At 37.3% G+C, this 24,084-nt stretch overlaps 1 long non-coding RNA gene across 1 annotated transcript in view; it reads left to right on the top strand.

The window, feature by feature from the left end:
* Gm34196 overlaps positions 1–21,666 on the top strand; it is a 332,426-nt gene extending 310,760 nt beyond the window's left edge. The window contains exon 3 of the long non-coding RNA XR_382705.1: positions 21,603–21,666. This is a non-coding gene — a long non-coding RNA (predicted gene, 34196). The remainder of the gene's footprint in view (positions 1–21,602) is intronic.
* Positions 21,667–24,084: the final 2,418 nt, after the last annotated feature.

Below are 24,084 nucleotides of genomic sequence, written 5' to 3'. Positions count from 1 at the left end.
GTACGTCTGTTTCTCTTCTTTGCCTGATATAGCTAAAGTAATGTTTGCAAGCATTTACTCCTCCTCTAAAGAGTTTCTTTCATATTGTGTAGGAACATTTTTATAGACATAGATATTTCATTCATGACTTGGGATTTGCAGACATCTAGGAAATGTTAGCTCCGAATTCAGAAGAGCATCACTAGCCATGGTGGTGCATGCCAATAAGAGCATGATCAGAGGAGGAAGAACTCTGATGTGAGGCCAGCCTAGGCTTCAGAGAAACTCTGCCCCCAAAAGGGAGAGATTGAGATCAGCAACAGCCACAGACAAAAGTGCAAGAGTGTCAGAATAGATAACCAAGGTAAAACTTGAAATATTTAAAAAGTTTGTGTTTATTTTCATACCAAAACTAAAACAAAACAAAAATGAATGAACCAGGCGTGGTGTTGCATGCCTTTAATCCCAGCACTTGGGAGGCAGAGGCAGGCAGATTTCTGGGTTTGAGGCCAGCCTGGTCTACAAAGTGAGTTCCAGGACAGCCAGGGCTATACAGAGAAACTCTGTCTCGAAAAAAAAACAAAAAACAAAAAACAAAAAACAAAAACAAAAACAAAACAAACAAACAAACAAAAAAGAATGATCCCTAATGAAGCTTCCTAGAGAACTGATCGCATTCACTCCACTCTATACTAAATATAGACACTTCCCATATTTTAAGGTATTGCACTGGAGTATCCCATTATAAATTATAATAACACTAAGTCCAAGCACACTGAGTACATTTACCCTTCAAACATTATGGGTTACTTGCAACTGTGCTCAAAATGTTTATATTCACGGGATTGAGAGAAATCATATAGCATAAAGTCTGAAACTTGAAGTCAACTTTATACTATATTTCAAATGCTTTTAAGATATTCATAAACTTTAACCTACCACTCCACTTTCATATCTATACCTAAGAATTGGTCATAAATAATGCAAGGACATTATCAAAAGAATATAATATAAACACCTGAAAATAAAATATGAGTCAGATTATTTCATGGTGTCCATCTATAATAAAATACCATGCAATAATTTCAGTCACTGAGAGAAGACTGTCACAGGGTTACAAATGCTTCTCAGGGCACCATTCGCTTTGCATTCCTCTTTTCATACAGAGAAGTCTTGTTTGACTATTTACTCACCCTTCCTTATTAAACACTTCCCTTTATCCTTTAAAAGATGCTCACCAAATTTAGATGTTTTACTTCTAGAGCTGCATTAAATTATGTTACTAAGGGGTGTAAATTGCTATTTTACCCCAAGGGGCAATTTTCTAATTATAGCTCTTTCCTGCATATTTCATGTTAAAATAAATTGGTTTATATTTTAGCAATTGCCTACAATTTATCTAGCCTGTCTCATTTACCTATAGTCTTTTATACGAATATTTAATATTCCAGCAATTACATTTTATGTTGTTTTAATGTATTTGAGAACTCATACAACTACTACTTCAAGTGTTAAATTCTGTTAATGGAGCTCAGTATTTACTATTTACTTCAGAGAAATCAAGTCACACTGTTAAGGACATTTAGAATATCTTAACACTTCAGAAAGTTTATATCATTGTGTTTATGTTTGTGTGTGTGTGTTTGCATATGTTTGTGTGTGTACATGTTTGTGTGTGTGTGTCTTTGTAACCAACTCGGGGATTAACAACACTATCCAGACTTTGGTTTATTGACAACTCTTACTGTGTAGCTTAAACTGCCTAGAACTTTTACATAGTCCAAGCTAGTCAAACTGGTCATTACCTCCAGATTCTCCTACCTCGTGATTCTGAATTTACTTCTCTCTGTCTCTGTCTCTGTCTGTCTCTCTGTCTCTCTGTCTCTCTGTCTATCTATCTATCTATCTATCTATCTATCTATCTATCTATCTATCTATCTATCTATCTATCTATCTATCTATCATCTATCTATCTCTATCTATCTATCTATCTATCTATCTATCTATCTATCTATCTATCATCTATCTATCTATCTATCTACCTGTCTGTCTATCTATCTATCTATCTATCTATCTATCTATCTATCTATCTATCTATCTATCTATCATTGTTTAAGATTGACTGGTACATTATGCTGTTCTCTTGCCTCTGCCTTACAGGCATATACCACCATCCTTGTCTGACAGTAGATATTATGAAGAACCTACATTTTTACAAGTGTGTACTGAATACATTCTCATCCTACAGAACTCACTAAATCCTTAGGCACTCCATGAAGACAGAATTAATTATCCTAGTTTACACAAGATTTATTAAACATTTCAAAGTTGTATAGTAAGTTTATAAGGAAAAGTATATTTTTAATGCTCTTAAATACAATAATTGAGTTGAGATATTGTAAAACTTTGCAGTTTATGTAGCAAACATGTACTTTATACAATCACCATGCCTATAGTAATTATATAAATGCATTTCTACATCCTATATTTACAGCTCAAATAAATTACCAGATAATTCCTGTGCATTGAGATTAACTGAGAATTTTTTATATTTATTTTATATTCTTTAATATCTACATACAAGAATACAATGGATTTTAGTTACTTTCAACCCCTATTATCCTCTATGATTTTCCCCTTTCCTCACTTTAAATGTTCTTCCAAGAAATGCCCTTCTACATTCATGTCTTTGCTTGTGACACACTTGTTTTAGCTGGGGCTTAGTTGCATAAACATTTATTTCCTAAAGCAAAACCAACTTAGCATTGCCTATTCTACTAAAGAATATGACACCCATTATCCAAGCACCATTAACTATCAATACTTCTTCATAAGCCTTTCTACATTCTGTGGTGGTCCAGTCTAGTGCAGGTTGTGTGCTGGATACACATCTGCAGTGACTTCACAGGTACAATGGTGCTGTCATATCCAGATGATATACTTGTATAATACACTCACATCTTTCAGGTCTTCTGCACTTTCTGCTCTCTTTTCTCCAATATTCCCTGAATGTTAGAGAGGGTGATATAGACGATATGTTTAGCCTCTTGTAATTCATGTGTACATGAATATAGAACTGGAGAGAAGTGAATTCCCAGTAATATATTTGGGTACTGTTGGCAGAGCAAAAATTGACTTCATGGAAGGAAAATGCAGAGATGTCTTTGTTTCTCTGTATCTTACTGTTCTATCATCTCCCTACCTTTTCATTTATATCTTCTTCCTTCACATTTCTGCAGCTCTAGTGTAGATACATACAAAGCCATAACCACAAGCATATTCCAGTATAAAGCTTACAATGTTTTTTTTTTCAACTAGAGAATCCTTATCTAGATAAATCTGGTACTTTACCTCTTTTTAAATATATAATCTTCCTCTTTTTGCTTTGCATTGTAGAAATCTAATTATATAGGAATCTTAGTCTGAGGTGTCCCTCTGAGAAATCCTGTCTATTGCTTTCTGTATGCCATATATATTTTTTCAACCACTTTCCTGTCTTAACTAACAGTAACAATGATGGAACAATTACCAGGTCAGATTTTCATAAACATGTATTTCGCTTCTTGTTTTTTAACATATACTTTTTGGGCTACCTTGAATAAATCTATTAACCTTTCTGAGACTCTTTTCTTTCATTTCTGAGATGTAAAACTGTGTGTTCCTCCCTACCTGGTTACTGAGATAACATGAAAAACTGTGCATGAAATTATTTTAAAAATGAAAACCATTATAATAATTAATAAATTTCATTTCCAATTAGCAAGTGAATCATTTCTGTTATATGAATTTAATGTGTTTAGTGTTCACAGAATAGTTATTATAAAACAGTAAGTAGATATGATTTGAGAAATACTTGCTATGATTCTGTACATGCAAACATATTCACTATATGGTGACTTCTAAATTCCTCCATCTATATGTAATTTCTTAATTTTAAGACTTTTTACCTCCACAGAAAGTACCAACAATATAATAAGCAACTATGCTAGTAAATTTATAATATTTATTAATTGCTTGGTCAGCAAAAGAAGGTTTCCTGATTAAATTTGAAAGGAAAAGACACAGAACTATCTATTAAGGTATTAGCTTAAACGTGCCTGACAAGTAATTGAAAAATGAACATATTACCAAGAAAAAATACTTTTTTGGTTTTTGTATTTTAATTTTTAATTAATTAATTTTTATACTCCATATTCCATTCCCTGCTCCCCTAATCCACCCTCCACATCTCACACCTCCTCCCCACCACCCCTGTCTTCATGTGGATGCCCCCATCCCCCACCCCACCTGACTTCTACACTCTCTGGGGCCTCCATTCTCTTGAGGGCTAGGTGGCTCATCTCTGAATGAACACAGACCTGGAAGTCCTCTACTCTGTGTGTATTAGGGGCCTCATATAAGCTGGTGAACGCTGTCTGTTTGGTAGTACAGTGTTTGAGACGTCTCACGGGTCTAGATTGAGAGTGCTGGTCCTTCTATAGGATTGCCCTTCTCCTCAGCTTCTTTCTGCCTTCCCTAATACAACAAAAGGGGTCAGGTACTTCTGTCCATTGGTTGGGTACAAATATCTGCATCTGACTCTTTCTCCTGCTTGTTAGGTCTTTCGGAAGGCAGTCATGATAGATTCTTTTTGTGAGCATTCCATAGCCTCAGTAATAGTGTCAGGCCTTGGGACCTCCCCTTGAGCTGGATCCCACTTTGGGCCTTTCTCTGGACCTTCTTTTCCTTGAGCTCCTCTCCATTTCCATCCCTGTAATTCTTTCAGACAGGAACAGTTATGGGTCAGAGATGTGACTGTGGGATGACAACCCCATCCCTCACTTGAAGCCCTGTCATCCTGCTGGAGGTCGTCTTTATAACTTTCCTCTCACTACTGTCGGGCATTTCATCTAAGGTCCCTCCCTTTGATTCCTGAGATTCTCTTGCCTCCCAGGTCTCTGGGGCTTTCTGGGGGATTCCCCCAACCTACTATTTCCTGAGGTTGCCTGTTTCCATTCTTTCAGCTGTCCCTCAGGGTTTCAGTTCTTTTCCCTTATTTAATACCATATAAAATTACCTTCTCCCCCAATGCCCCCCTGTCTAGTTTCCCTTGCAGGTCCCTCCCTCCCTCCCCACTTGTGATTACTTTCTTCTCTCTTCCAAGTAGGACTGAGGCATCCTCACTTGGACACTTCAGCTTGTTGATCTTTTTGAGTTCTGTGTACTGTATATTGGGTATTCTGTATGTATTTGCTTTTGTCTGTTTGTTTGTTTGTTTGTTTGTTTTGGCTAATATCCGCTTATTACTGAGTACATACCTTGAATGTGCTTTTGGATCTGAGGTACCTCACTCGGGATGATATTTTCTTTTTATTCTTTTTTTATTACGTATTTTCTTCAATTACATTTCCAATGCTATCCCAAAAGTCCTCACCCCCCCCCCACTCCCCTACCCACCCATTCCCATTTTTTGGCCCTGGCGTTCCCCTGTACTGGGGCATATAAAGTTTGCCTGACCAATGGGCCTCTCTTTCCAGTGATGGCCAACTAGGTCATCTTTTGATACATATGCAGCTAGAGTCAAGAGCTCTGGGGTACTGGTTAGTTCATAATGTTGTTCCTATCGGTGGAACCCTATCGGGATGATATTTTCTAGTTCCTTCTATTTGCTGCAAAACTTAGGGTGTCCTCATTCTTAATAGCTGAGTATCATTCCATTGTGTAAATAAACCACATTTTCCATGTGGAACACATGACCCTGTTGCATGGTGGGGCATATTTTGGGTATATTTCCAAAAGTGGTATAACTGGGTCTTCAGGTAGATTTATTTCCAATTATCTGAAGAACTGGAAAATCTAGATGAAATGGATAGTTTTATAGAGTGATACCACATACCAAATTTAAATCAAGAGCAGGTAAACTATCTAAACAGGCCCCTATCACACAAAGAAATAGAAGTCATTAAAAACCTCCCAACCAAAAAAAGCCCAGGGCCAGATGGATTTAGTACAGAATTCTGCCAGACCTCCAAAGAAGATCTGATACCAATTTCCCTCAAACTATTACAGAAAATAGAAATAGAAGGAACACTACCTAACTTGTTTTATGAAGCCACAATTACGCTGATACCTAAACCACACAAGGACCCAATGAAGAAAGAAAATTTCAGACCAATCTTATGAATATTGATGCAAAAATACTCAATTAAATTCTTAGAAACCAAATCCAAGAACGCATTAAAAACATCAATCACCCAGATCAAGTAGGCTTCATCTCAGGGAGGCAAGGTTGGTTTAATATAGGAAAATCCATTAGTGTAATCCACTATATAAACAAACTTAAATTAAAAAGTCACATGATTATCTCTTTAGATGTTGAAAAACATTTGACAAAATAAAACACCCCTTCATGTTAAAAGTATTAGAGAGACCAGGAAGGGAAGGTCCATACCTAAACATAATGAAATCAATTTACTGCAAACCAGGCAATGTCAAATTAAATGGAGACATACTTGAAGCAATCCCACTAAAATCGGGGACAAGACAAGGATGGCCACTCTCCCCATATCTATCCAATATAGTACTTGAAGTGTTAGCTAGAACAATAAGACAGTAAAAAGAAATCATGGAATACTAATTGGCAAAGAAAAAAATAAAGGTTTTGATTTTGATTTGTTTTTTGCAGATGATATGATAATATACATAAGTGACCCCAAAAATTCTACCAGAGAACTTCTCCAGTTGATAAAGAATTTCAGCAAAGTGGCTGGATATAAAATTAACTCAAATAAATTAGTAGCTTTCCTTTATACAAAGGATAAATACATTTATTTATATTTATAAACACTATTCACAATAGCCACAAATAATATAAAATATCTTGGGGTAGCTGTAACCAAATAAGTAAAAGACCTGTATGAGAATAACTTCAAGTCCCTAAAGAAAGAAATTGAGGAAGATCTCAGAAAGTGGAGAGATCTCCCATGCTCATGGATTGGCAGAATTAACATAGTAAAAATGGCCATCCTACCGAAGGCAATCTATAGATTCAATGCGATCCACATCAAAACTCCAACACAATTCTTTAAAGACATGGAAAGAGAAATTCTCAAATTCATCTGGAAAGGCAAAAAAACTCAGAACAGTGAAAATAATTCTTAACAATAAAAAAAAAAAGCTGGGGGAATCACCATCCCTGATCTCAAGCTTTACTACAGAGCAACAGTGAGAAAAACTGCATGGTATTGGTACAGAAACAGGCACATTGATCAATGGAATAGAATTGAAGACACAGAAAGAAAACCACACACTTACTGTCACGTGATCTTTGACAAAGACACCAAAAATACACAATGGAAAAAAGAAAGCATCTTCAATAAATGGTGTTGGTCTAAATGGCTGTCTATATGTAGAAGAATAAAAATAGACCCAGTCATCTATTGGATGGAACACAGGGCCCCCAACAGAGGAGCTAGAGAAAGTACCCAAGGAGATGGAGGGGTTGGCAACCCCATTGGTGGAACAACAATATGAACTAACCAGTAACCCCAGAGCTCATGTCTCTAGCTGCATATGTAGCAGAAGATGGCCTACATCATTGGGAAGAGAGACCCCTTGGTCTTGCAAACTTTATATGCCCCAGTACAGGGAAATGCCCGGGTCAAAAAGTGGGAGTGGGTGCGTAGGGGAGCAGAGCAGTGGGGAAGAGGGTATAAGGAACTTTCGGGATAGCATTTGAAATGTAAATAAAGAAAATATCTAATTAAAAAAAAAAGAAAATAGAACCATATTCATCACCGTGTACAAAGTTAAAGTCCAAGTGGATCAAGAACCTCAACATAGCCAATCCAATCAAGCAGGACCTGAGACAGCAGTAGGGAAGCCAAAAAAAAAAAAAAAAAAAAAAAGGCCCGACCAGGGGCTCAAGTCCCTTCTGATCAGCACCAGCTCTGGGTCACTTTGGGCAAGCGGAATCTATGGACACCCCCACAGTCCCCAGAGGACTCTCCATGCGATCTTAGGATCACTGGTGAGTGGTACACAACATCTGTTCCAATCCAATTGTGACGGGCCTGTGACAGCAGGAACAAGGACACCAGAGCCCTTCCTGACCAGAGGCTTGGGTTCCTTTTGATCAGTTCTGGTTTACTTAGGTTTCGAACAGACCAGACAGCTCCACGGTCCTCAAATGATACACCACATCCAGGCACTGGAACACGCCCAGGATTTTAGGACAACAGGATCCTAGGATAACAAGAGCTGGGTTATACCAGTATATCAGGGGCCCAAAGGAGCTTGACTGACAATAACTGTCACACCCAGAATCTCAGGTTCACAGGAGACCACAATCAAAGGATCACAAACAAAGCTGAACTCTGAGGAGTCCTGAATCAACTGGGATTATAGGAAGGACAGACTCCAATCAGATATATTGAGGGCAGCTAGCACTTAAGATGGCAAGAGGCAAGCATAAGAACAGAAGAAACAGAAACCAAGGTTACTTGGCATCATCAGAACCAAACTCTCCAACCACAGCAAGTCCTGGATATACCATCACACCAGAAAAGCAAGACATGGATATAAAGTCACTTCTCATGATGATGATGGAGGACTTTAAGAAGGAAATGCAGGAAAACAGCTAGAAGCATTTAAGGAAGAAACACAAAAATCCCTTAGAGAGTTATAGGAAAACACTACCAAACAGGTGACAGAGTTGAACAAAACCATCCAGGATCCAAAAATGGAAGTAGAAACAATAAAGAAAACACAAAGGGAGACAACACAGGAGACAGAAAACCTAGGAAAGAAATCAGGAACCATAGATGCGAGCATCAGCAACAGAATACAAGAAATGGAAGAGAGAATCTCAAGTGTAGAAGATCCCATAGGGAACATGGACACAACAATCTAAGAAAATGCAAAATGCAAAAAGATCCTAACTCAAAACATCCAAGAAATCCAGGACACAATGAGAAGACCAACCCCCTGGATAATAGGTATAGATGAGAATGAAGATTTTCAACTTAAAGGGCCAGCAAATATCTTCAAGAAGAAAACGTCCCATACCTAAAGAAAGAGATGCCCATGAGCATATAAGAAGCCTACAAAAGCCCAAAGAGACTGGACCACAAAAGAAATTCCTCCCGACGCATAATAATCAGAAAACGGTCAAGTAACATATAAAGGCAGGCCTATGAGAATTACTTCAGACTTCTCACCAGAGACTAAGAAAGTAGCCCAGGCTACTATATCCAGCAAAGCTCTCAATTACCATAGATGGAGAAACCAAAGTATTCCATGACAAAACCAAATTTCCACAATATCTTTCCACGAATCCAGTCCTTCAATGGATAATAATGGGAAAACACCAATAAAAGGATGGAAACTACACCCTAGAAAAAGCAAGAAAGAAATCCTTCAATGAACCTAGAAGAAGACAGCCACAAGAACAGAATCCCAACTCTAACAACAAAAATAACAGGAAGCAACAATTACTTTTCCTTAATATCTCTTAATATCAATGAACTCAATTCCCCAATAAAAAGACATAGACTAACAGACTGGCTACACAAACAGGATCCAACATTTTGCTGCTTACAAGGAAACCCACCTCAGGGAAAAAGACAGACACTACTTCAGAGTAAAAGGCTGGAAAACAATTTTCCAAGCAAACGGTCTAAAGAAACAAGCTGGAGTAGCAATTCAAATATCGAATAAAATCGACTTCCAACCTAAAGTTATCAAAAAAGACATTGAGGGGCACTTCATACTGATCAAAGGTACAATCTTCCAAGATGAACTCTCAATTCTGAATATCTATGCTCCAAATGCAAGGGCATCCACATTCATTAAATAAACTTTAGTAAAGCTCAAAGCACACATTCCACCTCACACAATAATAATGGGAGACTTCAACACCCCACTCTCATCAATGGACAGATACTGGAAAAAGATACTAAACAGAGAAACAGTGAAACTAACAGAAGTTAGGAAACAAATGGATTTAGCAGATATCTACAGAAAATTTATTCTAAAACTAAAGGATATACATTCTTCTCGGTACCTCATGGTACCTTCTCCAAAATTGACCATATAATTGATCACAAAGCAGCCTTCAACAGATATAATATAATGAAATTGTCCCATTCATCCTATCAGATTATGATGGACTAAGGCTTATCTCCAATAACAACATAAATAATACAAAGCCAACATTCACGTGGAAACTGAACAACATACTCCTCAAAGATACCTTGGTCAAGGAAGAAATAAAGAAAGAAATTAAAAACTTTTTAGAGTTTAATGAAAATGAAGCCACAACATACCCAAACTTATAGGACACAAAGAAAGCATTACTAAGAGGAAAACTCATAGCTCTGAGGGCCTCCAAAAAGAAGCTAGAGAGAACATACACTAGCAGCTTGACAGCACACCTAAAAGTTCTAGAATGAAAGGAAGAAAGTTCACCCAAGAGGAGTAGATAGCAGGAAATATCAAACTCAGGGGCTGAAATCAACCAAGTGGAAACAAAAAGAACAATTCAAAGAATCAACCAAACCAGGAGTTGGTTCATTGAGAATATCAGCAAGATAGATAAATCCTTACCCAGACTAACTAGAGGGCACAGGGATAGCATCCTAATTAACAAAACCAGGAATGAAAAGGGAGACATAACAACAGATCCTGAGGAAATCCAAAACACCATCAGATCCTTCTACAAAAGGAAAACCTGGATGAAATGGGCAAATTTCTAGACAGATACCAGGTACCAAAGTTAAATCAGGATCAGATTAATGACCTAAACAGTCCTATATCCCCTAAAGAAATAGAAGCAGTCATTAATAGTCTCCCAACCAAAAAACGCCCAGGACAAGATGGGTTTAGTGCAGAGTTCTATCAGACCTTCAAAGAAGACCTAAATCCAGTTCTTCTCAAACTAATCCACAAAACAGAAACAGAGGGTACTCTACCCAATTCATTTTATGATGCCACAATTACTCTGATACCTAAACCATATAAAGACCCAATAAAGATACTGAACATCAGACCAATTTTCCTTATGAATATCTATGGAAAAATTCATAATAAAATTCTTGCTAACAGAATCCAAGAACACATCAAGACAATCATCCATCATGACCAAGTAGGATTCCTTCCAGGGATGCAGGGATGGTTTAATATATGGAAATCCATCAACGTAATCCACTATATAAACAAACTCAGAGACAAATACCACATGATCATCTTGTTAGATGCTAAGAAAGCATTTGACAAAATCCAACACCCTTTCGTGATAAAAGTCTTTGAAAGATCAGGAAATCAAGGCCCATACCTAAACATAAAAAAAGCAATCTACAGCAAACCAGTAGCCAACATCAAAGTAAATGGAGAGAAGCGGAAGCAATCCCACTAAAATCAGGGACTAGACAAGGCTACCCACTTTCTCCCTACCTATTCAATATAGTACTTGAAGTCTTACCCAGAGCAATTAGACAACAAAAGGAGGTCAAGGGGATACAATTGGAAAGAAAGAAGTCAAAATATCACCTTTTGCAGATGATATGATAGTATATATAAGTGACCCTCAAAATTCCACCAGAGAATTCCTAAACCTGATTAACAGCTTCAGTGAAATAGCTGGATATAAAATTAACTCAAACAAATCAATAGTCTTTCTCTATACAAAGGATAAACAGACTGAGAAAGAAATTAGGGAAACAACACCTATCACAATAGTCACAAATAATATAAAATACCTTGGCGTGACTCTAACTAAGGAAGTTAAAGATCTGTATGATAAGAACTTCAAATCGCTGAGGAAAAATAAATCAAAGAAGATCTCAGAAGATAAAAAGATCTCCCATGAACATGGATTAGCAGGATCAATATAGTAAAAATGGCTATCTTGCCAAAAGCAATCTACAGATTAAGTGCAATCCCCATCAAAATTCCAACTCAATTCTTCAACAAATTAGAAAGGGCAATTTGCAAATTCATCTGGAAAAACAAAAAACCTAGGATAGCAAAAACTGTTCTCAATGATAAAAGAACCTCTGGTGGAATCACCATGCCTGACCTAAAGCTTTACTACAGAGCAAATGTGATAAAAACTGCATGGTACTGGTATAGTGACAGACAAGTAGACCAATGGAATAGAATTGAAGACCCAGAAATGAACCCACACACCTATGGTCACTTGATCTTCGACAAGGGAGCTAAAACCATCCAGTGGAAAAAAAGACAGCATTTTCAACAAATGGTTCTGGCACAACTTGCAATTATCATATAGAAGAATTCGAATTGATCCAATATTATCTCCTTGTAATAAGGTCAAGTCTAAGAGGATCAAAGAACTCCACATTAAACCAGAGACACTGAAATTTATAGAGGAGAAAGTGGGGGAAAGCCTCAAAGATATGGGCACATGGGAAAAATTCCTGAAGAGAACACCAATGGCTTATACTGTAAGATCGAGAATTGACAAATGGGACCTCATAAAATTGCAAAGTTTCTGTAAGTCAAAAGACACTGTCAATAAGACAAAAAGGCCACCAACAGATTGGGAAAGGATCTTTACCAGTCCTAAATCAGATAGGGGACTAATATCCAATATATATAAAGAACTCAAGAAGAAGGACTCCTGAAAATCAAATAATCCCATTAAAAAATGGAGTACAGAGCTAAACAAAGAATTCTCAACTGAGGAATACTGAATGGCTTAGCCCAGAAACTTAGTGTACCCGAGATATAAGATACAATTTGCAAAACACATGAAGAAGAACGAAGAGCAAAGTGTGGACACTCTGCCCCTTCTTAAAATTGGAAACAATCACCCATGGAAGGAGTTACAGAGACAAAGTTTAGAGCTGAGATAAAAAGATGGACCATCTAGAGACTGCTATATCCAGGGATCCATCCCATAATTAGCCTCCAAACGATGACACCATTGCATACACTAGCAAGCGTTTGCTGAAAGGACCCTGATATAGCTGTCTCTTGTGAGACTAGGCCGGGGCCTAGCAAACACATATGTGGATGCTCACAGTCAGCTATTGGATGGAGCATAGGGCCCCCAATGGAGGAGCTAGATAAAGTATCCAAGGAGCTAAAGAGATCTGCAACCCTGAACAACATTATGAACTAACCAGTACCCCAGAGCTCTTGACTCTAGCTGCATATGTATCAAAAGATGGCCTAGTAAGCCATCACTGGAAAGAGAGGCCTATTGGACACGCAAACTTTATATGCCCCAGTACAGGGGAATGCCAGGGCCAAAAAAAATGGGAATGGGTGGGTAGGGAAGTGGGTGGGGGGGAGGGTATGGGGGACTTTTGGGATAGCATTCTAAATGTAATTGAGGAAAATATGTAATAATAAAAAATATTTTAAAAAAATGTTCAACATCCTTAATCATCAGGGAAATGCAAATCAAAACAACCCTGAGATTCCACCTCACACCAGTCAGAATGGCTAAGTTCAAAAATTCATGTGACAGCAGATGCTGGAGAGGATGTGGAGAAAGAGTCACATTCCTCCATTGTTGGTGGGATTGCAAGCTTGTACAACCACTCTGGAAATCAGTCTGGTGGTTCCTCAGAAAATTGCACATAATACTACCAGAAGATCCAGCAATTCCTCTCCTGGGCATATACCCAGAAAATGTTCCAACTGGTAGTAAGGACACATGCTCCACTATGTTCATAGCAGCCTTATTTATAATAGCCAGAAGCTGGAAAGAACCGAGATGTCCCTCAACAGAGGAATGGATACAGAAAATGTGGTACATTTACACAATGGAGTACTACTCAGCTATTAAAAACAATGAATTTATGAAATTCCTAAGCAAATGGATGATCATCCTGAGTGAGGTAATCCAATCACAGAAGAACTCACATGATATGCACTCACTGATAAGTTGATATTAGCCCAGAAACTTAGAATACCCAAGATACAATTTGCAAAACATATGAAACTCAAGGACAAAGAAGATTCAAGTGTAGACACTTCGCCCCTTTTTAGAGTTGGAAACAAAACACCCCTGGAAGGAGTTACAGAGACAAAGTTTGGAGCTGTGACAAAAGGATAGACCATCCAGAGGCTGCCTCACCCGGGGATCCATCCCATAATCAGCAACCAAATGCAGACACTATTGCATACACCAGCAAGATTTTGCTGAAAGGACCCTGATATAGCTGTCTCTTCTGAGGCTATGCCAGTGCCTGGCAAACACAGAAGTGGATGTTCACAGTCAGCTATTTGCTGGAACACAGGGCCCCCAATGGAGGAGCTAGAGAAAGAACTGGAGGAGCTGAAGGGGTCTGCAATCCCATAGGAGGAACAACAATATGAACTAACCAGTACCCTTAGAGCTCATGTCTCTAGCTGCATTTGTAGCAGAACATGGCCTAGTCAGCCATCATTGGGAAGAGAGGCCCCTTGATCTTGCAAACTTTATAAAAGAACCTCAACATAAAACCACATACACTGAATATAATAGAACAGAAAGTGGAAAAAAAGCCTTGAACTTATGGGCACAGGGGGAAATTTCCTAAACACAACTCCAATGGCTCATACTCTAAGATCAAGAATTGATAAATGGGACCTCATGAAACTTAAATGCTTCTGTAAGGAAAAGGACATAGTCAATATAACAATTGGCAACCTACAGATTGGGGAAAAATCTTCACTAATCCCACATCCAATAGAGGGATAATATCCAAATTATATAAAGATTTCAAGAAGTTAATCACCAAAAAAACCCCAAACAATCCAATAAAAAAAAATGGGTATAGAACTAAACCAAGAATTCACAACTGAAGAATCTGGAATGGCTCAGAAGTGCCTACAGAAATGTTCAAAGTCCTTAGTGATCAGAGAAATGCAAAGCAAAGAAACCCTGAGATTCCACCTTACACCAATCAGAATGGCTAAGAGCAAAACTTTAGGTGACAACACATGTTGGAGAGGATGTGGAGAAAGAAGACTCCTCCATTGCTGGTGGGATTTCAAACCTGTACAACCACTCTCAAAAATAAAAAATACTTTTAAAGATATATAACAGCAGTGCCAAATTTAACAACTGGCTCATTCATAGCTTTACTTGGAACTAATTTCATAGAACCACAACATAATATCTATTTTTATTAATTCACCATGTTCTCCTTCAAATTAAGATATAAAGCCAGGCATAAAAAATAATGTATTTGTTCAAATAATTGTTTCCTATTCCACACAAGGGAAAAAGGACAGAGTCCATGGTTCTTTGAAGCTTTACTTCTGCTGTATTAATAATTAGATGGTTGACACATATTTTTGCTAGAACTATTTTAAGATATGTTTTGCCTCTCCAATTTATCTATAATCTCCTAACTCTCATGTTAAAAATTGGTGCTACTGAAGTTCTTGTTTTCCCCACCAGTATGCTTCTATCTGCTGTCATTTGGTTTTCTATCTTGGCCATGGTTGTGGAAAATGAATATCACTGTAGTTTTAATTTGCATTTCCCTGATATCTAAAGATATTTATTCAACATATTAAGTGTTTCTTAGCCAATTGTTTATTATTATTTGAGAACTTTTTATATAGTCCATGATCTAGCTTTTAATTGAGTTGTTTTATGGTGTTTAATCCTTTGCATTGTTGCTCAAAAATTCTAAAATGAGTTGTAGCTTTTCAAGAATCTGATAAAGATTAAAGGCAGAGTTATGGAACTCTTTAGATGGTTTATCTGATCCTGATTTAATTTTGGTATCTGGTGTCTGTCTAGAAAGTTGTCCATTTGTTGAGTATAGGCTTCTGTAGTGGGATCTGATGATTTTTTTTGTATTTCCTTGGTTTCTGTTGTTATGTCGCCCTTTTAATCTCTGATTTTGTTCATTTGGATACTGTCTCTATGTTAGACTGGCTAAGGGTTTAATCTATCTTGGTGATTTTCTCAAAGAACCAGCTCCTGGTTTTGTTGATTCTTTGTATAAACACCCATCACAATAGTCACAATTAATTAAAAATAACTTGGTGTGACTCTAACCAAACAAGTGAAAGAGTTGTTTGACAAGAACTTCAAGTCTCTAAAGAAAGAAATTGAAGAAGATCTCAGAAATTGAAAAGAACTCCCATGCTCATTGATTGGCAGGATTAAGATAGTAAAAATGGCCATTTTGCCTACAGAAATCTATAGATTCAATGCAAGGCCCATCGAAATTCTACCTCAATTCTTCTTAGAGTTAGAAAAAGAAATTTGCAAATTCACTTGGAATAACAAAAACTCAGGATAGTGCAAACTATTCTCAATAATAAAAGGACTTCAGGGAAACACCATCCCTAACCTCAAGCTGTATTACAGAGCAATAGTCACAAAAACTGCATGGTATTGGTACAGAGACTGGCAGGTACATCAATGGAACAAAATTACATACCCAAAAATGAACCCACACACCTCTGGTTATTTGGTCTTTGACAAAGGAGCTAAAACCATCCAGTGGGAAAAACGACAGCATTTTCATCAATTGGTCCAGCTTCAACTGGAGGTCAGAATGTAGAAGAATGCAAATCAATCCATTCTTTCTCCCTGTACAAAGCTCAAGTCCAACTGGACTTGAACAAATCTCGAGTCCAACCAACCTCCACATAAAACCAAATACACTCAAACTAATAGAGGAGAAAGTGGGGAAGAGCCTCAAACACATGGGCAACAAGGGAAATTTTCCTTAAGAGAATGCCAATGGCTTGTGCTCTAAGATCAACAATCGACAAACAGGACATCATAAAATTGCAAAGCTTCTGTAAGGCAAAGATCACTGTCAATAGGACAAAATGGCAACCAGCAAATTGAGAAAAGATCTTTACCAACTCTACATCCCATAAAGGGCTTTTATTGAAGATGCTTTCTTTTTTCCATTGTACATTTTTGGTTTCTTTGTCAAAGATCAAGTGACAGTAAGTTTGTGCTTTTCTTTCTGTGTCTTCAATTCTATTCTATTGATCAACATGTCTGTCTAAGTACCAATACCATGCAGTTTTTATCACTAGTGCTGTGTAGTAAAGCTTGAGGTCAGGGGTGGTTATTTCCCCAGCTGCTATTTTATTGTTAAAAACAGTTTTCACTATTCTGTGTTTTTTGCCTTATTATTGTATGGGATTAAATGTAAATTTTGAGTTTTAGTAAAGTTTCTTTTATGAATTTGGGTGATCTTGCATTTGGGGCATAGATGTTCAGAATTGAGACTTTCTCTTGGTGGACTTTCCCCTTGATGAATATGAAGTGACCTTCTTCATCATACTTGTTAACTTTTAGTTGAAAGTCTATTTTATTGGATATTAGCATGGCACCTCCTACTTGTTTCCTTGGACCCTTTGCTTGGGAGACCTTTCCCATCCTTTTACTCTGATATAGTGCCTGTCTTTGTTGTTATGGTGTGTTTCTTGTATACAACAAAATGCTGGATCTTGTTTCATATCCAGTCTGTTAGCTTATGTCTTTTTATAGGTCAGTTGAGTCCATTAATATTGAGAGATATTAAAGAGAGATGACTATTGGTTCCTGACATGTTTGTTTTTGAAGGTGGTTTTATGTGCTTGTTACCTTTCTGTTTTTGACTTTGTTTGGAGATACTTAATATCTTGTCTTTTCATTGGTGCCATTATCTTCCTTGTGTTGGAGTTTTCCTTCCAGGATCCACTATAAGGCTGGATTAGTAGATAGATACTGTTTGAATTTGGTTTTGTCCTGGAATATTTTGCTTTCTCCATGTATGTTGATTGAGAGTTTTGTTGGGTATAGTAGCCTGGGCTGGCATTTGTGTTTTCTTAGTGTCTGTATGACCTCTGACCAGTCTCTTTTGGCTTTAATGATCTCTGTTGAGAAGTCTGGAGTAATTCTAATAGGTCTACCATTGTATGTTACTTGTCCTTTTTCCCTTGCAACTTTAAATATTCTTTCTTTGCTCTGTGCATTTAGTGTTTTGAAAATTATGTAACGAGAGGAATTTCTTTTCTGCTCCCATTTATTTGATGTTCTATATGCTTCTTGTACCTTTATGTCCACCTCCTTCTTTAGGTTGGGAAAGTTTTCTTCTATGATTTTGTTGAAGACATTTTCACGTCGTTTAAGCTGAGAATATTTGTTCTCCTCTACTCCAATTATCTTTAGATTTGGTCTTTTCATTGTGTCCCGAATTTCCTGGATGGTTTGGGTTAGGAGTTTTTTGTGTTTTGAATTTTCCTTGACAGTTGTGTCAATCTCTTCTACACCTGATCTCTTCCATCTCTTGTATTCTGTTGGTAATACTTACATCTTTGATTCCTGACCACTTTCCTAGGTTTTCCATTTCCAGATTTGCCTCCATTTGTGTTTTCTTTATTACTTCTACTTCCATTTTTAGGTCTTGGATCGTTTTATTCAATCCTTTTACCTGTTTCCCTTTATTGGTTTCATTGAGTTATTGATATCTTCCTTTAAAAAACTCTATTAGGCCAGGAGTGGTGGCGCACACCTTTAATCCCAGCACTCGGGAGGCAGAGGCAGGTGGATTTCTGAGTTCGAGGCCAGCCTGGTCTACAAAGTGAGTTCCAGGACAGCCAAGGCTACAAGGCTCCAGAGAAACTCTGTCTCAAAAAAAATAAATAAATAAAAAAATAAAAAACTCTATTAATAATTTTCATGAGATAGGATTTTAGGACAGATTCCTGATTTTCAGGTGTGTTGGTGTATTCAGGGCTTGCTGTGGTGGGAATACTGGGTTCAGATGATGCCCATGTATTTTGGCTTTTGTTGCTTATGGTCTTGCACTTTCCTTTTACCATCTGGATATCCGTGATGTTTGTTGATCTGGGTGACTGTATGAGGTCTGCCTCTTTTGTCCTTGCATTGCTTCAGGTCTCCTGGTAGGCTAGCAGCCCTGGCTATATCAGACCACCTGTGAGACCTTCCAACTAGAGGCTCTTCACAGGAGCAGAGAAGCTGCTGATCTGTTGCCCTGGCAGCAATAGATCTCCTGAGAGGCCTTCAGACTGTTGGGTCTTCCATGGAGCTGTCAAGTTGTTGACCAACTGTGCTGAGTGCTGCTGATCCTCAACTTCTCTGGAAGCAATGGATCCTCAACTGTTCTGAGTGCAGCAGGGATGTATCAGGATATGGAGGCTTCAGGGGAGCAGACCAACTAGAGGTCTGCCCACCCCAGCAGCAAGGACCAGGCAGAGTGGCTTATTTGATTTTTTTAATGCTGGAGAATGCAACATTTTTTTTTCCTTCATCAACAGTAGTATATCTGAAAGGACATAGCAACTGAGTTCTACAGACAATATCGGCCTTTTCCATTTGAGACAGGATATTTCATTGACCTGAAACTCGCCAATAGGAAGACTAGGCTGGTTAGCCAGTGAATCTGACAGAGTCATGTGCCCCTCTCTCCAGTTCTAGGATCATAAGCATGCACCCTGCTCTCATGGGCCATGGGATTGAATTCAGGATTTATTATAGTCTTTTTCCCTCCTGATAAAAGCTACATCACTGGATATGGTAGGACTGCAATAAAAAAGCTCCTAGGAGTATACAGTCATCAACAGATCTATCTGAAAATAAGCTCAGAGTATTAGGTATGACATTGTTAGAAGCTAGGCCCCTATTAGGTGCTATCAGTACTCCAGTAATTCTTAGTTTCATGATAGGTCATAAAACTTACCCTATACAGGATCTGGCAAAATGGCCTCTCAGCCTGTGTTCAAAATGTACTACTGGAACATGATATCCTTATGCCCCATTATCAATGATTTCATGAGTATCCATAGTGCTTGCATCTATAGTATGTATTATCATCAATATCTGCTTTATTATTAAGCGCATTTGAATCTGCCAGCACAAAACTAGTTGGACTCATTAATTCACGAAACAGGTATTCCCTGAGTGTTTGCCTCATACTACCCATTGAACCAGGTGCTGAGAATACATCAGTAAGCAAATGAGTCTAATACTGGTCCATAGGGAGCTTATGTTGGGAGAAGGCAGAAAAATGGCAAAAGAATTAAGTCAAAGCAGTTACATGCACACTCACTTTTGAGTGTTCATTCAAATCAGCAAAGGGGGAAAAATAGAGTTGGTATGGAAATGGGAGACAGAGAGAAATTTAGAAATTAAAAAATTCTGCCTGCCATTCTTTTTATTGATAAGACATCCTGAGGTAAACACGAGCCACAAAATATGAAGTCTCAGTTACCACCTGCCACTCACAATGTGAATATCTCACTACTGAATGACTGAGTATTTTAAATGTATGACAACTGAACACAAGTCACTGTCTTCCTCTTATTCTTACTTGATTAAGAGCAGTCTAGAAGACAGTTTATGTTGTATTTGTTAAAGGTAATAAATATATCTTCCAATGTATTTGTATAGGACTTTGTATAGGACTTTCCAAGGATGATATTGTCCTATATGAATCCTATTCACAACAAAGTATAACCCATGTGTGCACTGGATGAACGTCTGGTAGGAGAGAAATCCAAGCTCTTAGTTGTCCAAATTTCTGTTTAATTTAATAGGTCACCATATAAATATAGGCAAAGTTGGTGTGTTATGTCTTCTGCCAGACACCACAAAGTAAATTCTCCATTCTTTTAGCTATGTCTGCTAAGTATTATTGATATCTTTAGTTCACCAAGCAAATTTTGAAAAGACCAAAATATTTTTACCATTAAGACAGACCTTTCCTTGCCTGGAAGGATGCTGCATTTGATCTCAAAACAATTATCGATGTGTATAAGAAGGATCCAAAAGACCTTTGTCAGTGTCTCCACTATTTAGTGCTATTGGTAGACTGTCAGGATGAGGCATTTGAGTATTTCTTTCTAGCTTGTTTTCTTCTGAACATGGCTAGCAACTCTGTACAAATGAAATAAGTGAAAGAAAAAGAGTCTTTGGATGAATGTCCTCTATGTAATGAAAGAGAATCTGTGCACAGAATCAAAGCAATTGCCTGCATAATTCAAGGCAAAGCTCACCTTTATCTCAATTATCTGGATATTGGAGTAGGAGAAACACAGTAAATTACTAAGATCATTGTATTATTTCTTCAACTCATTGCACCTTAACCCTCAACGGCAACGAGTTTCTTATTATCTTTACAAGCAACTCAGTTTCTAAACTAAATTGAAATAAATAACAAAACTAATGAAAGCATTATCATTCAAATAAAGATTTGATGACCCAGAGAAATATATTGGCCCAATAGCAAAATGATAGCTGTTAACTTTTGCATTGCTGTTATATCACAATATCATTTAATTGATATTCAAGAGCATGCAAAGCCATGCAACTTCCTCATAAACTGAAGTGGAAAATGCTGAAGTGGAGGAGAAAAACCAGAATGCATAAATAAAATATGTAAACTTTTGTCATGTTCTATTAGGAGTTTTTCTGTTAGCATCCTATTACATTAGTATTTGTTTTCACTAATATGGTATGAGAATTGCTGCAATGATTGCATGGTCATATCTTGTTAGGCAACTCAAACTCTTAAATTATATGGATTCTAATATAAAATGAAAGAAAATTCTTAAATTATGAGAAGTTTCTAATGAGATATGAAGGCCCAGTTGTAAAAAAGTTGAAGCTGTTTTGGTGTGATTTCTTCAAAGTATTTTCTTTATAGGAACCAGGTGGTTACAAAGAAGAGGAAATTGGGCTTGAGAACCACTGCTGTTGGATTGTTTGCTAAAAGGTAAGTTTCAGAAATATTTATGAATCAATATTATGAGTATTAGCCACATTGAGATAGGTAGCTATAGTTCTGACTTTCTGTGAGAAGAGCCACTGTGTGTAACATTTCTCTTCATAGATTGTTCTCAAAGGGGCTACACAGAGAAACCCTGTCTCAAAAAAAAAAAAAAAAAAAAAAGAAAAGAAAAAAGAAAAAAAAAGTCACTTCTAATGTATGCTTTAAAGAACTATAAGTCAGAAGTTATTTTACTTTGAATTTATTGATAAGCAACATGCTTGACATAGACTTTATTGTGATAAACATAGAGCTTGTTTAGATTAAGGTAAGATGTTCTTAGAAAAAAAAGGCTACTTAATTTAAAGTATTTCTACTGGACTAATGTGTCACTCAGTAACCTAATTTATTAAAAACTGTGGATTCATCCAAAAGGCCGTTTCCACTCTGCCAGTGTGAGTGTTCTTGAGGTATGATAACTAATGCTACACCAAGTAGTTTCTTTATCAATAATGTGTTTTATCTTATCAAATCCTGACAGAAAAATCCAATTTAGAGTTGAATTAAATATTGGGGAAATTTTTAAATGATTACAAAATATATTTGCCCCTTTAAAAATTCTGGATGTTGTCTCATCAAATATTACATTTGAGAAAGGATTGTTACACTTTCATATGTACCTTAATATAACATTTTATACACTCTTTTTTAACCCCAACAATAACATTACCAGTGGTGTCCAGGATGATGGTGGTTGTTTACTGGGCCTTAGCTTAGAATATCTAGTTCTGACATCTATTAATGTTTCAAAATTATAAATTTATCTTAACTGGTTCTTCATAGAAGATGTAAAGGGAAACCATTTAAAATTAGCTTCCAGATCTTAAATGATATTAATTGAACTAGAATAAGTTTTATAGAAACAAACTATAAACAACCTGGTTTGGGGCCAGAGCAACATTTATTTATCTTTTTTTTTTTTAACCTTAAGTATGGCACAAGTTTCTCAGAGCCAGGACACTCCCACCTTTCTCACTTGATACTCCAACTCCAGAAGTCTGAGACACAAGTTCTGAATCCTCAAAAGACTTTCATGGGAACCATTTTAATGTAAATATCTATAAGACCATTTGGAATTCTGTGCAGAATCACTAAAACAAATTAGCAAGTGTTGCAGATGAACTAATCATTAAAATATTTAAAATGATACAAGTTCAAGTCAGTGCTCTTCGACTTGATCACATGCTATCCCACCTTGACCATGAGCAGTTCTAGTTGATATCTCTTCTCTTGTCCCAGGAAGAACTGGACTCTTTCTGAGGCTAGTAAGAAGAATTGGGCCATTTCCAAAACTCTGTCTGATCAAAAGATTAGATTGATCTTGAGAGAATAAAGTCAGTTTTTCACATCCATAATGGCAAGCAACATGACTGCAGCCTGAATATCTTTCATACAATATAGACTTCTTCATTTTTATGCACTGCTGATCTTCACTGCTATGACCTTTATTCTTACCTGTGATTTAATTATCGTAAAACGTATTTCATACTAAAGTTAAGCTTTAGCCTGGGTGATTTTTCTCATGTTTTCACTAACTTTCTTTAAATCGCCGTCCACACAGTGAAAATATAACGAGTGCCCAAGGCCCTTGTCTTTATCCCAACATAATAGTAGTAGAGGCCACAAAATTTGTGCTGCATTATCTCCTGCAATGAGAACACAGCCAGTCCAAACCAAATGCTTTCTTTCCTCAAAGCCTCAGCCATGCTTCCCTCCCCTCATAAATTAGCTGTGTTTAGAAGAAGGCTTGCCCACATTCTATAGATTATCTTGAGGAAAGGCTCCATCATCCATAATACATTTGGGCTCTTTCTAGTGGAAGATTTATATATTTTTTTATTGATGGGTTATGAATATTGACACAGGAGATATTCATTGTTTATTGAAGGCTTGTTTACATAAAAGATCTTCACAGGCTACCCCCTAAGTCTAGAGGTCCTACACCAGTGTCAGGGAGCTGTCTGGGTATTTTTTCCCACGTATTGCACTGCCATTCTATCAACAATAGAGGCCCATTAACGTTTGGCCCTTCAAGTTACTGCAGCCCAAGCCTCAGTGGCAGGACGTCTGCCCAATATGTAAAATAACGGAATGAATGGATTCCTTGGAAACAATGATAACAAGACCTGGCTGAGCTAACTGTGACAGCATGTGGTAATTTTCCAGCCCGCTGGCCCTGTAAAGGAAACTGGAACACAAAGCGTAGACTGCGGGGCGGGCCAGCCTGAATAGCTGCAAACAAGTGCAGAATATCTGATGATGTCATACGCACAGTTTGACAGATGGGGCTGGACAATTTTCCCCCCTTCAAACGTGTTCTTAACTGTTTGTATTCCATTGGCTTTCTCACTTGAGAAGT

This window comes from Mus musculus, chromosome 13 (assembly GCF_000001635.26).
Source record: "Mus musculus strain C57BL/6J chromosome 13, GRCm38.p6 C57BL/6J".
NCBI lineage: Eukaryota > Metazoa > Chordata > Mammalia > Rodentia > Muridae > Mus > Mus musculus.
Note: the sequence above shows the minus strand (reverse complement) of the source record. Positions and strands in the feature narration are given on the sequence as shown.